Genomic DNA, 18,356 nt, shown 5'->3' on the forward strand with positions numbered 1-18,356 from the left:
AAGCCTGAGAAAGATTTTTCTATAGTTAAAATGCTTTTCATTCAGCATAACTAGCTATTTAACTGTTTATCTACATGTTTTATATAGTAAATTTTAAATGTGTCAAGATATATTTAGCAAACATATCAATTAGATTACAATGCTGAGTAAAGCAATTTTATTTGATGTTTGATAAAATGCTCAGATAAGCAATCACACCCTTTCAAAGCAAATTTTAGGCATAAACTTGTTCCGTCCTCTTACTACTTTTTTTCACACCAGCAACACATGCTAGTGCTTTTGGATTTGACACATTTGGGGCTTTCTTTTGCTTTCAAAATAAGTCTTGCTATTACTACAGTTTGGGTCAGGCTTATTGTACATGAATGCAATAGTTATATCATTATATTATAAGCAGCTAATTGTACTGCTTGTACTAATGAATTATTCATGCCATAATCACATAAATTCACTCCACGCTGATGCTTTATTTTGCATACTAATTTGAACATAGTGCATTTTTCACATTTTGATCTAGAGATGATCTCCGTTAATGACCTGTTTGTGGAGATAGGGGTTTACATTGTCCTTAATATTTTTCTTTCCTCTAAACACTGCTCCATAATGTGTACATTTCATCAGGGTGGTGTAGGTCATTCAGAGTCAGGGCCCTGCTAATAATTTCTTTTAAGGCCCTCTAATTATTGCTTATTAACAGAATTTCCAAGATAATCTTTCCAACACAGAGCATTGTGTTACCAGGGTCTTCCAAATAGTAGATGTTCTGCCTTTTGTCTTCTCCTTCTAACTCATACTTTCCAAACTCATGACTCTCCCTTGTCTTGCCCAGTCTCTGGACTTTCCACTGAATTACTCTTTTCTAACTTACACCCTTATCCGTTCATGCCGACAAATCCCTTTTAGATAAGCCTAGAGTTTTATATGTGAAGCAATGACACCATTGGCCAGTGGCTGGGTAACCTAATGGTCTCCCTGACTCATCTTTCTCACTTCAAGCCCTCATATTGTTTTCAGATTAGTTCTTCTATAGCCACTAATTAAAGCTTGTGCTTCCACTGCAACAGAATCTTCTATGGTTTATTATTCATTACCCACACTAAAACATCTCCGTTTAGCTTTCAACTCCTCCCTAAAGCATTTACCCTTCTAGTGATCTTATTTCATTTCTCCCTCCAGTGAGCCCAGTTTACTTATTGCTCTAGAAACATAGAAAGTTTATACCACTACCTACACCTTTCTTTATCCTATCTGCAAATTCCTGTTTACTTTCACCTATGACACACTTGCCATTGTCTCAAGACTCAGCACAAGTGCAGTTTGGTCTGTAAAGCCTTCTTGGAAAGTCACAATCATTAGTGATGTTCCCTAATTCCCTTTACCACTTGCCAATGCTTCAGCACTTCGTTATACACTTCTTTATATTTTGTGTTTAGTCTTGTTTCACGTGTTTTAATTTCACCTTCCCAATAGGATTATAATTTTTGGACAGTCTGAACAATACTGTATATTATCTATTTATCCCTTTGTAGGGTTGAAAAACTTCTTATTGCCTAGCAAAATCTAACACATCTTAAGTGCTAATAAGCGTTTATTTTATTTGACTCATTATTAATGCCTGACATAGCAGGTGTTGACATGTACATAATACCATTAAAGAGGGTCCAAAGGACGAAGTTATATTTCATGTTGTGGGTGGTACTTTAAGCAAACACATTTATCATAAAATGGAATAGCAGTTTTTCTTTCTGAAAGTCTGAAGCTGAAAAATCATTTGACCTATCTCTCATGAATTGGAAATATCTAACACCAACCTTTAGGATGAGAGGATCATTTGGCTGCACTGTCTGCTATCCGTTTGATTTCTGGGTGGAATTAGTTCATCTGACTCGCTGTCCAGCTGTCCTATTCATTCCTGGATGCTGAAATCATGAAATAAAATTGAGACGATGAGCATCCCATTTGAAGAAGAAGGAACATTCTACAGTCGAGAGTATAAAAGGAGCTCCACCTTCTCTCTACCCATATTTTAGGAAACAATAGCAAAAATCAGTATTTCTACACACTAAAAGTAGTGTCTATGCCTAACTATTACACAGATTTGCAAGGTTTTTATTTTTAAATCCTTGGATTTTGTTGCCTTAAATTAACGAAAAGATGATTTTAAAATAGTGAAGTTTCCTTGGAGATATGCAAGAGCTAGACTGCAAATTCCATCCAGGGAAATGAGAGATCATGTCTACCTTATTTCTAATGTGTCCCCAGAGGACAGCACAGTGTCTAGCATCTAGCAGATGATCAGTAAACGTTCCTGGATACGTCAATGAATAAACACATGAGATAATAAGTGTTCACTATCAGTCCGAGCATTGTGGACTCCACCTACCATTTAAGTATAAAGATAGTCTCATGGATATTAGCATCCTACATGTATTGTTCCTAAACTATCCTTCTGTTTAACTGTAGGAAGTCAAGTGTTTTATAGTTTCCCTACCCAAGTATTCCAACATCTCCAGGGGCACTTGTTAGTCTTTGTTGCTTGCTGCTAGGGCTAGCAACCCAGAACTCGCCAATCATTGGCCCTTGGATTCATGGGAGAACTGTTCCAAGGTTAAAATATTGTTTTCATAGCCACTGCTGTTATGGCCACAAGGGGAGTCTCACATGCAACATGCCAGTGAATCTGGGCCTGTGCCTCTGTCATGAAGGTGGAGCGTCATTGGGTGGTAGAAATGATGCCCATCCTACATTAGGCTTAGCTAGTGCTTCTAATGGCAATTTTGGTTGAGTCTCAAGGATTAGGCATCCAGTACCTCACACTCTCACTCACCCCCATAAAGAATGAGCCAGAATTCTAAAGGTCCAGGCACTAACACCAAGGCCTCTTCCAGGGTAAGACTCTCCTCTCATTGCTATCCTTCCTGCCTGCACCATATGGAGGCTCTTGCATTTTCCATGTCACTGAAATCAGAACCAGCACTGCCTAAAAAGCAAGATATTTCTTATTCTGGAAAATCTGCCATGCTTAGAATGTAATTCAGATAAAACCCTCACTGCCACCCTTGCAAAGTGAGAGAAACAGTATTCCTTCTCTAGTATACTCAGCCAGGGCTCCTAGAACAAAGCTTCTTCAGTTCCAAATGTTACCTTGTTTTCTTTGATGGATCATTCAACTACCAGGTGAAATAAGGTTGTTTGGTCCACTTCCTGTAATCAGCTGGCAAACATACCCACATCCATTAACCCCCTCCCCACCCAGGACCTATTGCTGACTCCAGACCACTGGACTGTGCCACCTCTTTTCTTTGGTGAGTTCCTTCTTATTGTTCCCTTTCCTTTGTCCTCAGAGATCACTCTCTCCCACCTCCAAAACATCAGATATGGCTGAACCTTTCTGGTGAGTGGGTTGAAGTCTTTCTTTTCTCCTCTTAGATCCTACACAAAGGAGTGATTACAAAGGTAAGTTGTGGATGCAAAAATCTTAATAAAATACCAGCAAACCAAAACCAGCACTACATCAAAAAGCTTATCCACCAAGATCAAATTGGCTTCATCCCTGGGATGCAAAGCTGGTTCAACATATGCAAATGGATAAACATAATTCATCACATAAACAGAATCAATAATAAAAACCACATGATTATCTCAATAGATGCAGAAAAGTCCTTCAATAAAATTCAACATCCCTTCGTGTTAAAAAACTCTCAATAAACTAGGTATTGATGGAACAAATATCAAAATAATAAGAGCCATTTATGACAAACCCACAGCCAATATCATATTGAATAGGCAAAAGCTAGAAGTATTGTCTTTGAAAACTGGCACAAAACAGGGATGCCCTCTCTCATTGCTCCTATTCAACATAGTATTGCAAGTTCTGGCCAGGGCAATCAGGCAAGAGAAAGAAGGTATTCAAATAGGAAGAGAAGAAGTCAAATCATCTCTGTTTGCAGACAACATGATTCTATATTTAGAAAACCCCATTGTTTCAGTCCAAAAACTCCTTAAGCAGATAAGCAACTTCAGCAAAGTCTCAGGATATGAAATCAATGTGCAAAAATCACAAACATTCCTATACACCAACAATAGAGAAGCAGAGAGTCAAACCATGAATGAACTCCCATTCACAATAGCTACAAAGAGAATAAAATACCTAGGAATACAGCTAACAAAAGACATGAAGGACCTCTTCAAGGAGAACTGCAAACTACTTCTTAAGGAAATAAGAGAGGACACAAACAAATGGAAAAACATTCCATCCTTATGAATAGGAAGAATCAATATTATGAAAATGTCCATACTGCCCAAAGTATGTGAAAGATTCAGTACTACTCCCATCAAACTACCATTGACAGTCTTCTCAGAATTAGAAAAAAACTACTTTAAATTTCATATGGAACCAAAAAAGAGCCCTTATAGCCAAGACAATCCTAAGCAAAAAGAACAAAGTCGGAAGCATCATGCTACCTGACTTCAAATTATACTACAAGGCTACAGTAACCAAAACAGCATGGTATTGGTACCAAAACAGACATATAGACCAATGGAACAGAACAGGGACCTCAGAAATAACACCACATATCTACAACCATCTGATCTTTGACAAATCAGACCAAAAAAATCAATGGGGAAAAGATTCCCTATTTAATAAATGGTGCTGGGAAAACTGGCTAGCCATATGCAGAAAACTGAAACTGGACCCCTTCCTTATATCTTATACAAAAGTTAACTCAAGATGGATTTAAGATTTAAATGTAAAACCTAAAACCACAAAAACCTTAGAAGGAAACCTAGGCAATACCATTCAGGACATAGACCTCGGCAAAGATTTCATGATGAAAATGCCAAAAGCAATTGCAACAAAACCCAAAATTGACAAATGGGATCTAATTAAATTAAAGAGCTTTTACACAGCAAAAGAAACTATCATCAGAGTGAACAGGCAACCTACAGAATGAGAGAAAACTTTTGCAATCTACCCATCTGACAAACATCTGATATCCAGAATCTACAAGGAACTTAAACAAATTTACAAGAAAACAAACAACCCCATCAAAAAATGAGAAAAGGATATGAGCAAACACTTCCCAAAAGAAGACATTTATGCAGCCAACAAACATATTTTAAAAAGCTTAACAGCATTGATCATTAGAGAAATGCAAATCAAAACCACAATGAGATATCATCTCATGCTAGTCAGAATGGTGATTATTAAAAAGTCAAGAAACAATAGATGCTGGCGAGGCTGTGGAGAAATGGGAACACTTTTACATTGTTGGTGGGAATGTAAATTAGTTCAACCGTTGTGAAAGACAGTATGGCAATTCCTCAAGGATCTAGAACCAGAAATACCATTTGACCCAGCAATCCCATTCCTGGGTAGATACCCAAAGGAATATAAATTGTTCTACTATAAAGCACATGTACACATATGTTTATTGCAGCACTATTTTCAATAGCAAAGACAGAGAACCAATCCAAATGTCCATCAGTGATAGACTGGATAAAGAAAATGTGGTACCTATACACCATGGAATACTATGCAACCATAAAATGGAATGAGATAATGCCCTTTGCAGGGACATGGATGAAGCTGGAAGCCATTATCCTCAGCAAGTTAACACTGAAACAGAAAACCAAGTGGGAGTTGAACAATGAGAACACATGGACACAGGGAGGGAAACAAGGTTGATAGATGCAGCAAACCACGATGGCACATGTGTACCTTTGTAACAAACCTGCACATTCTGCACATTTATCCCATAACTCAAAGTAAAATTAAAAAAAAAAAGTGAGTAAAAAGATACTATGATCTGAATATTTGTATCTCATCCAAAGTTCATGTTGGAACTTCAACTCCAGTGTGATAGTACTGTATTAAGAGGTGGGATCTTTAAGAAGTGATATGGTTTGGCTGTGTCTTCACCCAAATCTCATCTTGAATTGTAGCTCCCGTAATTCCCACATGTTGTAGGAGGGACCTGGTGGTAGACAACTGAATACTCAATACCCATGGGAACAGTTTCCCCCATACTGTTCTCATGGTAGTGAATAAGTCTCATGAGATCTGATGGTTTTATAAGGGGAAACCCCTTTCTCTTGGTTCTCATTCTCTCTCTTTCCTGCTGCCATTTAAGACATGCCTTTCACCTTCCACCATGATTGTGAGGCCTCCCCAGTCACGGGACACTGTGAGTCCAGTAAACCTCTTTTTCTTTTTAATTTACCCAGTTTTGGTTATGTCTTTTTCAGCAGTGTGAAAACGGACTAATACAGAAGGTGATTAAGTCTTGAGGGCAGAACCCTCATGAATGAGATTAGTGATCAGATAAAAGTGCTGGAAGGGACTAGCTAGGCCGATTTTGCCCTTCCATCTCTTCCACTAGGTGAGGACACATATTTGTCCCTTTTTGCTCTTCCCCCTTCCACCATGTGAGGCTGTCACTGTGAGAGGGTGCCATCAGTGGAACTAGCCCTCAGCAGATGCCAACTCTGCTGGCACCTTGATCTTAGACTTTCCAGCCTATAGAACTGTGAGAAAATAAATTTCTGCTATTTATAAATTACCTAGTATCCAGTATTTTGTTATACTAGTACAAACAGACTAAGACAGTCACCTACTATAAAATGCCAGAGTTCTGCTATTTTAAAAGTAAATATGAAGCAAAATGCACAAGACACTTTGTAATGTTTAGGTCCATGATTTGAGGATACTCAAATAGCATAGACATACTGGTGAGAACTTCAGTGATAGACACTACTGTTCACTGTACAGTACATCTCAGACGGTCTGCAGGGAAGAGGTGGTTGCTGGGAGGCTTAGTGTCTTCATCCATTTTGTATTGCTATAACAGATACCTGAGTCTGGATAATTTATAAAGAAAACAGTTTTAGTTAGTTCACAGTTTTGCAGGCTGAGAAATTCAAAAGCATGGCCCTGGCTTCCAGTGAGGGTTTGGTGCTGCATCATAACATGGTATAGATCAAAGTGGAAGCAAACACGTGCAAAGAAGCAAAACCCAAGAGGCATCTTTGCTTTTTTAACAACCCACTCTCACAGGAACTAATTCATTCCCACAGGAACTAATCCAGTCTGGCCAGAGCAAGAACTCATTCACTAACGTGAGAACACCACCAAACCATTCATGAGAAGTTTGCCCCCGGTGACCCAAGCACCACCCAGCAGGTTTCACCTCCCAACACTGCCACGTTAGGGATTAAATTTCAACATGAGTTTTGGGGAAGACAAACTGAAGCAATAGCAAAAAGGTCAGCTGTAGATCTACCTATTTTATCTTTTTTGTTTCAAATTGAAAGCTATAGAATTATATTGATATAACATATATTTTAAAATATTAATTTGATGTTACTCCAATATAACCCCAGAATTTTCCAAATAAGGCAATGGGTTACCTTTGTAACATTTTTGAACGGCATTTTTTTTGTTTAAAATAATTGCTTCTACTATGTTTCAATCCATGCTTATACATATCTTTTATTTAACACTTATAGGACATTTTATTTAATTTAGTCATTTTATCTTTCATTGAAGATGAACTTACATGAAACCTGCATAGTATTGGCCAAACTTTATTTTTAGGTGATATCAGGTTATAGCACTTTTCCTTCACCCAGAATGGAGAAAAATAAGTAGTGCCTATTTTCAGAGGAAAGATGAATGTATGCAAAATATCAGTGCCATGGATGCAAGACCTCTATTTATTAGCTCTCGGGTAACTTAAGAGGTTAGAGACTGAAGAGAAAACCATCCTCTATATATGGCTTTGGGAATTTGGCAAGAGGTGAAAGGAACATTGTAAGATTAAGGACTGCAGAGTAACGTAACATGCCTTATGATATGTAGAAGCAAAGGAAGAAAGGAGGGAACACATGAATGATGCAGTCCAGGATTTACCACAAGAAGCAGGAACTGACTGTTCATATGTGTGTCGCTCTAATTTCCAGATATCTTAGTGTCTAACAGCAATTACATCCCAAAAGAACTGCAATGATGATGTTTATTGGGTAACCACTGTGCCAGGCCAGATATTTTTGCATATGTCACCTCATTTAAGCCTCATAAATCCTCAGGTATCACCACCCTTTTGTTCAGATACTGGAACTGGAGCTCAGAGCATTTAAGGTATTTCTGTACAGTCTGAAAAATAAGGATCGGAGGTCAAATTCTAATCCAGGACAAACTGTTTACTATGCCTTCTTTGACTTTAAGATAAGAGAATAACTCGGAATTTTAGACATTGAATAGGCAAAAAACCTCTAAATTCTCCAATTCTGTACAGGTATTATCTAAAAAGCATAATCACTGTCGTCATGGGGAAGAAATGTAGATCAATCATCTCAGTGCACTTGGCTTAGTGCTAGCAGTAGCTTTAAAGGCATTAATAGACAAATTTCCTTGACTATGGTTTTAGAATCATTAAAAAAACATTGAGAAAAGTTATTTTCTGGGTAACTTTCCCCATAATTTTGAAACTTAACCTTTGTTGGAAGCCTCCAAAACTTTCTGTTCAAATCCTTATGATTTAGATTATGAACTTAAGGTGGAAATAATTGTTTCTTATAAAATCATAATGATCTTCTCTATCTATCTATTCACACATATATATTTGACCTCAATTTAACTGTCTTAGAATGAGGTTCTGCATTTATGTTAAGATATTTCATTTATTTAAACTAGATTATTCCATTACCAAACATGTCTTCTGTTTAAACTGAATCACAGCCAAGTAGGAAGTGAATTCTATGCAACTGAACTGAGCCTCTCTGGCCAGCCTTGTGTGAACTGAGCCTCTCTGGCCAGCCTTGTGTGAACTGAGCCTGTCTGGCCAGCCTTGTGAGTAACGAGAAAAGAGTAAAAGAGGGAGGGGAAGAGTTTGATGACGGTGATTTGGTGCCTGGAATAGATGGGGTAAAATTGTCAGACTTAGTAAATAAAAATACAGAACACTTGGATACATTTGAATTTCAGATAAAACAAGGCACAGTTTTTTAGTACAAGGATGTTTCAAATATTGCATGAGACATCCTTATATTTTAAAATCACCCATTGTTTATTTAAACTCATATTTAACTGGGTGTCCTATATTTTATCTGGCAACCCTAGATGAAGGCTCACACAGAACAAATAGAACTAGCATTGGGTTCCAATGGCCACGTGTCTTTTATGAGCAGATTGGCAGGCTTCTCCTGGGGTAAAGTAGAGGCTTAAAATTGAGGCCGCTTTTGCTCACTGCTTAATAGTGACAAGCTATTGATAGCCGGGCATTGCCAAATTCTCATTAGTTGCTAAAAGTCAGGAACTACATTTAGAAAAAAGCAGCTCGCTTATGGAGAGGTCATCTCTCCAATAACCTCAAGTACCAGGAACACAGCTGAAGCCCAGGAAGCAAGGGAAAAAAGGCCTCTGAGGACTCAAAATAGAAACCATGTGCTAAAGCTCATGCTCTTTTCTCTGAGAAGAGGCCCTCAGACTTGCACTCAGTGTAATTTGCTCTTCTTTTAGACACCGTGCAAACAAGTTTGGTTGTCTCGTTTCCCACCCAATAGAGACAGAAAGCAGGAAATTGCAAAGTGGGCAGGATGGCTATGTAGACTGGGGGTCTGCCTTGTGGCAGACAATCTGGTAAAAACACATGCGCACACATACACACACACATACACTCCACTGTATGCAACAATCCCCACAAAAAATCAGAAGAAACTGTACCAAAATGGAATTTGTGGTTATTTTCTAGTAATGAGCTTACAAGTGGTCTTATTTTCTTCTTACACTTTTGAAATATTAGCTAAACTTTTTACAAGGCTGTTTACGATCAGAACAGGCAATACAGATCTTTTCAATAAAAGAAAATGTAAAAATTATTTCTTGATTCTCTCAGGAGAGCTCTGTTCACACCTCTATTAGAAGCATTTCCCAAATGGTAACTATATGCCAGACATTTGTTTGTCTTTGTCCTTTACTGACTTGTAAATTTTTGAGAGCAGAGTTAGTGCCTTTGTAGCCTTGTAGCCTCAGTTATCAGCATAATCTCTAGCACACCAGTGCCCAATAAATATTTGTTGAGTATGGAATGAAAGTCAAAATGCATAGTATTTCTATGGGCATCTAGACATGGAATTCTCCACACCTCCGTCTCCCAGGGACAGTGCTCCACTCTGGTCTGCTTTGCCGTTTGACTAGGATAGAAGTCTACCCTAAGTCCACAATACGAACCAGAATTAAGATTGCATTCTCTGCTTTTAAAAGCACAGAAGAATTTATTCTGGCAAAGTTTCTTTTGAAATGGTTAGCATCTTTTAAAGTTTTGGCTTAAAGGAATGAGTATAAGAAATTTTGAGAATTCTCTTACTTTTAGTCATTTATTTAAAAATCTGGCTGTATCTGGTAATTGAGGATCACGGGCTAAAGATATGGGACATGCTCTCAGAGTTGCACTATAGAGGTAAAATGCAATCTGTAAAATATTGGCTGCAGAACCATGTACAGGTTCTAGAAGAAGAAATGAGAGACCCCTGTATATAATGATTTATGTGGCATCTCTACAAAGCTATAAAGCATGTGCATCTTTGCAAACAAATAAAATGTGAAAATGCCAAAGCTCTACTTTCCTTGGAACTAGTTTCCTTAACGACCCTCCCTTCTCAGTGCCACACAGGGGAATTGAGTGTGGTCTTAAAATTCTACTCTTTTTCAACCCAAACGAAGATTAATTCAGTTCATTCAGAAGAAAGAGAATGATTGGATTCCATTTACAAATGCTAAGTAGAAAAAGAGTAAAATTTTAGTCTGGGTGTGGTGGCTCATGCCTGTAATCCCGGCACTTTGAGAGGCTGAGGTGGGAGGATCCCAAGGTCAGGAGTTCGAGACCAGCCTGGCCAATATGGTGAAACTCCGTTTCCACTAAAAATATAAAAATTAGCTGAGTGTGGTGGTGTGCATCTGCAATCCCAGCTACTAGGGAGGCTGAGGCAGGAGAAGTGCTTGAACCCAGGAGGCAGAGATTGCAGTGAGCTGAGATGGTGCCACTGCACTCTAGCCTGAGAAATAGAGCAAGACTCTGTAAAAAAAAAAAAAAAAAAAAAAAACTTAAAAAAAAAAAAAAAAAAAAAAAAAACTATGTTTAATCAGAAAGAAATATATGAGTTGCTGAACAGTGGATATCATGGCAGAGATACGTGACAATACTGAATAGGATGATTCACCATCTATTATTTATGTTTTATAAATGATTTCAAAGCACATTTTAGTAACTTGGAAGGGATTCTCAAAGTGGGACAACAGTGTTGCCTTTCCACTGTCTTATTATTAGGAAACGATTTCCCAGCTTGCCCACAAATGCATCAGGGGCTGCCAGCAGAACCCCTTTACCCTAAAAGGCAGCTATTCAAAATTAAAATGCACATGAGGACATTTTTCACTGCAGTCAACATGGGTATCACTATTGATGAACAGGGCTAAGCATTGGTAACTTAATGCAGAGATACATTTGTACTTTAACCATTGAATTTGGCTCCTTTTCCATATCTGTAAAACATTAAATAGAATGGTAAAGTTACCTGATTTGTCTTTCATCTCTTTTCTTTCTCTACTCCTTGAAGGTAAAGAGGAAACACACACACACACACGCTCACACAGAAAAGTAAGTCCAAAGCAGGCAGCAGGAAAAAGAAAGAAAAAGTGACAAATAAATGATTAATCCTTGGAAAATTTAAATTTAATGGTGAATATGGACAACATTCAGCTTATAAAAGAAAAACATCCCTTGGGCAGAAAGCCTAAGATACTCAATTGTAAGAGGCGGTAAAGCTGTAAGCCTAACAAGTAACTCTAGGAAAAGTTTTAAAACATTGTTTTGATTTTTTAAATATCTAGACCAATGTGTTTTTAAAAAGTAGAAATAATGGAATAAATTCCTAATATTTCAAAGAAGATGTCAAGAAAGATAGTGAAACCTTCCTAAATCACCAACCTCTATGTCACTCCTTAGACATAATCATCTGTTTGTATCCCACATGAAAATCTTTGGCTATGAAGTGACTATACAGTGCTGTTCCTGCCCAAGTCACCACTGAACTGAGAAGGCTGATAGGCCACTGCTCAGGAGGCAGTTAATGATGTTACACAGGAAGCATGGCGCCCAAGTTTCCAACCAACAGTGAATCGGCTTGTTAATTACATGCTGAGCAGTGAGTGACTTTTGCTACCAAAGGGGATTTAAAGAACCCTTTCCACACTGCTCCAGGGATGTAAATGCTGAGCTTACAGCCATGCAATGAAGTATATGTAGCACTGAGTATCACACAGCCTCACACAGTACTCTAAGAAATAGTAAAGGAAAACAAATCCTCCATAAAAATCAAGTAAAACTATAAATAATTAAAAATTGCATTTGGAATAAATGCATATGAACACTAAGTCTAATTAGCAATAAGGTCTTTACACACACACACATACACACACACACACACATTCCAAGGCAGACTTTGTAAGGCAACGAATAATTTTTTAAAATGCTGTTCCCTACAGTAATGCTGATTAAAGATTGCTACCAGCTTCTTACCCCAGAGAAAGTGGAGAGTCAAACTCTGATGCCCATATTTGCCCATATCATGTCCAAGAAATTATGGTAATTTGTGAATCAATCACTACTAACAAACCCATTTGTCCTCTTCATAAAGCCTGGAGCTGAAGAATCTACTGTTAGGATTCGATGGACAGATAATGTAGAACAGCAGACCCAATGAATATTTGCTGAATGAATGAACCTTGGATTTAGAAAGCCTTCTACACCAGATTTATGTTTCTGATGTTCTGAATGGAGAAAAACAAGTAAAGAGTGATCCTTAAAGTTTCCTCTTGTGATAGGGCTTATTTCTGTTTAGGTGTGCTACATACTATACTATGTTCTTCACATTCAAGATGAAACAGGATAAACGTCCTAACGAACTTCACCTCTCTGGCCTTGACCTTTTAGATATATTTTGGTTCTGGTCTTGGCTTTTGGATAAGTATCTATATAGAGTTCATCCCTCACAGCCAGTTCAATCTGGCTGAACATTATGTCCAGTAGAGGGCTCCCCGGGAGACTGATTTGGCTTAGAAGTCCTTTTGACCCATTCTGTTGGCAAAGTTAAAGGTTCAGACAGGTACATCTGATCCTTCCAACTATTTCAAACCTCCTATGCCCCTGAAGTGTTCACTCACTTTTTTTTTCTTTTTTTCCTGAGTTCTTTTGAGCAGGGATAATTAGCAGGTGTGTTAGTTTCCGAGGGCTGTCATAACGAATTACAAACTGGTGGCTCAAGATTACAGAAAATCATTCTTTTATATTTGTGGAGGCAAGAGTCTGAAATCAAGGTGTCAACAGGTTTTCAAAGACTCTGGGGGAGAATAGACAAGAATCTTGTCTTCAATTCCAGATTCTTGACTTGTAGCTACGTAACTCCAATTTCTGCCTCTGTCTTCGTATGATCTCTCCCCTGTGTTTTCTCCCTTTCTATGTATCAGGACATTTTTCATTGAATTTAGAACCAATCAAGATAATTCCAGATGATCTCATCTTGAGATCCTTGACTTAATTATCTCTGCAAAGATCCCTTTTCCAAATAAGGTCACATTCCCAGGTTCCAGGTGGACATATCTTATGTGGAAACCATCATTCCATTCACTACAGTGAGTGACTCATCTTCAGATTTGAAGAGGTAAATAATTTGTGGTATTACATTTGATACTCTAAACGTTTATTTTAAATATTCTGTTTACTTTAACTTTGTGTCTATTTTTTAAGTTATCACTTTAATTTATTATTATTGTCTTCATTGGTAGTTCTTCTAGACCAAAGTTTTTCAGTCACAGCATGATTGACGTTTGGGGCTGGATAATTCTTTCTTGTGAGAGGATTTGCTGTTCATTGTATTGTGTTTAGCAGCATCCCTGGCCTCCACTCCCCAGGTGCCAGTAGCATTCCACCAGTTGTGTCAATAAAACATGCCTCTAGAAATTCCCAAATGTCCCTGGGATCAGGAAATTGTTCTTGGTTAGAAACCACTGGTCTACTTTCTAGATGGGACTATTAGAAATTACACTGAAACACTACAATTCATCTGAATAATAACTTTGATTTCTATGGCTAAAACTTGTGCTCTGAAAATATTATAAAAATGTTTTATTTTATTTCAGTTCAGAAGAATGAGTTAATGGAACATTTTCTCAGGGTACACATAATTTTCAATGGCCCAGTCTCTACTCACATAGCAAGTGATAAGAAAAGAGTCTGTCTTAGTTCATGCTCTCCCATTTACTTATCTGTTATTCAAAAACAGGCAGAAATCTGCTCATTTCAACCAGATAGGCAGAAGTGAATTCCTTCATAACAGGGTTTGGCAGAGAAATACATATGATATCCATTAATGAAGTAAAATTGCAGAAAAACCACCTCTGTATACAAATATAAAAAAATCAATGATTCACCTTTATTGCTATTAGGATCAACATGGAACACTGAAACAGTGGTTTTATTATTAATTCAGAAACATCCAACCCACTTATGAGTTAAAGCAAGATATTGGACACAGATCTATGAGCTATTAATATTGTCTGTTTTAATAAAACATATCAGAACGTACATTAACAAAAGTTGGCTTCAAGGTTGTAGACACCTTAGTAAGCTAGACAATTTAGTAAACTCCAAAATTGTCATTGCCCTGTTCTCCAACCATTTTAAATGTTTTAGACCTGAAATAAAGGCCATCCTGAGTCTCTGCAAGAACTCATTTTTGTTTAGAGTTATATCTTATTTTGGTTAACTGGATTTTTATCTACCAAACTTGTTTCCAGCATTCAAATCCACATTTAAAAATTTAATATGGCCAGGCACAGTGGCCCATGCCTGTAATCCCAACACTTTGGGAGGCTGAGGCAGGTGGGTCACTTGAGGTCAGGAGTTCAAGACCAGCCTGGTCAACATGGTGAAACCCTCTCTCTATTAAAAATACAAAAATTAGCTGGGCATGGTGGTGATCACCCGTAATCCCAGCTATTTGGGAGGCTGAGTCATGAGAATTGCTTGAACCTAGGTGGCAGAGGTTGCAGTGAGCCAAGATCATGCCACTGCACTCTAGCCTGGGCAACACAGTGAGACTCCATCTCAAAAATAAATTAATCAATTAAAATAATAAAATAAAATGAAAGTTTAATGTTACTACCATCAGAAATATTTTAAGATCCCCAGTTTTCCAAGACAATTTAAAAGATAAAGCAAAATATTTTGAGTAATGATAGCATCCATGCCATAAATATAAGGTCTCTCAAGGTAACCACTCTGAGAAGGACAATAAGCATTTGGATTTATAAATGTTGGTACTTTAATAAATTGCATTACTTTACAGATCCAATCTATAGATGACCCATTAGCTAAACATTCTTTGAAAACAGAAATCAGGTTTTTTTCTAGAGTTATAGCTAACAATACCAATTTCAAATAACAATTATAATAATTTATTATGAGAGAACATCTTTTTGAGCTATTAATCAACTTAATTGAGAGGTAGCATAGCATACTGAGTAAAACCAAGGGCTCAGTAGCCCAACTGCTAGGATGCAATTGTGACTCTGTCAGTTACCGACTGTGTGACTCTGGTTTTCTACTCTGTAAAATGGGTCTAATAATAGTAACAACCTCATTAAGTTGCTGTAAAGATCGCGAGTTAATGCATATAAAGCATGAAGAATAGGGTCTGGTATGTAGTAGATATTCAACAAATGATTATTTCTGTGATTGTTTCACTTTTCTCATGTCTCTTTTTATTTGAGATGATCCAATTCCCTAAAGACTTCATGTTAAGAAATAAGACATTTGGCTCCAAAGACTTTTGGTAAACTATGCTTTTTAGTCTCCTAGTTTGTCTTTATGGCCTTTGGGATCCACATCTTTCTTCTGCATTTTACAAGTTCTGCTTCAATCATATTTACTTTCATTATATATTAAGTCATATTGAGACTAAACGTTAATACATGACAATACATAAAAATTTGGTTAGTCCAGAGTAAAGAATTTAAAGTTATCATTGGACAGATAATAGAAAGGGGAGGAGGATTATTTTGTGTGACATAAATCAAACATGGTGAAAACCATGTAATGCTCCCTCATAGAAGCAGGTTTTCACTAAGGGGCTGATGATATTTAAATTGCATAAAGTGAATACTTTCCCTGGGATAGTCTTGACCACACAGTATTTATTTTTTTAATTCACAATATTTTGAATCAATTTTAAGGTGGTGCTTAAGTGATTAATTTCTTAATCATGACATGCCTATCTACTCCAATGTAGGAAAAATCTTTTTATCTCTCAATATTCATAAATAATAAATGAAATGTAATTGAACTATTATAAATATTATTGATGACAGATGGAAACAAACTTCTGAGTTCAGCTCTTCCTAACCCAAGAGAGATCGAACAAAAATACATAAACTATGTGGGAAATTACAATTCAAGTATTAGAATTCCTTTGTTTAGTTAGTTATTTGCCTCAGGCAGGTGATAATTTTCAAACCTAGAAATGATTTATTTTAAATATTCAAAAATTAATATAGAAAATAAGGCTACTAAAATTTTCCAAACAATTTACAAAGAATTCTTGAGGAAGAAAAACAAACTTGAATGATCTGCTTCCTCATTACCATAAAAAGTTGTTTTGTGATGAATCCCTTTGATTCTAAGGATAACAATCAATGACAATTATCATCACAGGCAAAATTTCCAGAATATAAGAAATTCTTCCTATTTCCTTAAGTGGTTTTAGAAAGATTCATCATGATCAAGTATAATTTTAGTAAACTCTTAATTTCAGAATAGCATAAGATGTCATAGTGAGAGAATATGCTGAAATATTTTAATCTTACTTTTATGCATAAGAGTACCTACAAAGCATCTTTAAGTCACCCTGAATTGGCATAAGGTATTGATGATGTGGGGCATGTGGTTGGATGCTACCTTAACATGGTGACAAAGATATAGAGAAGATAGAGAAGAAAGAAAATGGAAAATGGAAAAATTCCACTATTTGTACATAAAAAGCATGAGGCTACATATGTTGTCTCTATGCATTGTTCTTCTCTCCAAGTCTCTGGGAAGGGAAAGGGATAAAAATGATCCTTCTTTCCCAGGCCTGTACTGTACCACTGCCCTTCAATATTCTCCCATTTGACTGAGTATATCTAATTTAAAAAATGATGCAGTGTTTACTTTACACACATTAAAAGGGAGTTATGTTTAAAACATATAAACTAAAATATCTAGAATATCTATAACTGAATAATAAAAGAAGACACAAAACCAAATATAAAAAATATTAACAAAAAACTTGAATAAACAACTCACCAAGGAAGAAATCCAAGTGGTAAGTAAGCACATGAAAAGACACCCAATACCACAAGTCATTAGGGAAATCCCAGTTAAAATCAAAGTAAGATATTACTACACTTATACTAGAGTGGATAAAACTTTAAAAGCTGAAAATACAAAGTACAGTAAAGGTGTGGAACATCTCAAACTCATACATTTTTCTAGTAGTAATGCAAACATTATCATCACTTTGAAACATAATTTTGAAAAATAAGTACACACTTAACATATGATCAATCAATAGATCCTCTAAGTATTTACCTAAGAGTAATGAAAACCCATGTCTCCATAAAAACCTCTATGTGAATGTTCACGGCCTTTTTACTCATAATTGCCTCAAACTGAAAACAACACGAATGTTCATCATTAGTGATGGGGTGAATGGATAAACAAATTGTGATAACTCCGTAAAACAAAGTACCACTCAGAAGCAAACTAGGTGAACAACTGATGCAACAACATGGATGAATCTCGAAAACATCATGCTAACTGAAGAAAGCTAGACACAAAAGCTTATATTCCATGTGATTCCAGTTACATGATTATCTGAGAAAAGCAAATTTAAAGGGACATAGATCAGAGACGTGATTGTCAGGGAGTTGGGTATGAGGGTAGAGAATGTGTTACAAAGAAGTATAAGGGAAATTTTTGGAGTGATGGAAATACTCTATGTATATCTTGATGATATTAATGGTTATACAAATACCTACATTCATCAAGATTTATAAAGCTACATGTTAAAAAAAAAAAATGGTGGCCGGGCGCGGTGGCTCAAGCATGTAATCCCAGCACTTTGGGAGGCCGAGACGGGCGGATCACGAGGTCAGGAGATCAAGACCATCCTGGCTAACACGGTGAAACCCCGTCTCTACTAAAAATACAAAAAAATAGCCGGGCGAGGTGGCGGGCGCCTGTAGTCCCAGCTACTCGGGA

Source organism: Rhinopithecus bieti, unplaced genomic scaffold, assembly GCF_001698545.2.
Source record: "Rhinopithecus bieti isolate Rb0 unplaced genomic scaffold, ASM169854v2 scaffold_39, whole genome shotgun sequence".
Lineage (NCBI taxonomy): Eukaryota > Metazoa > Chordata > Mammalia > Primates > Cercopithecidae > Rhinopithecus > Rhinopithecus bieti.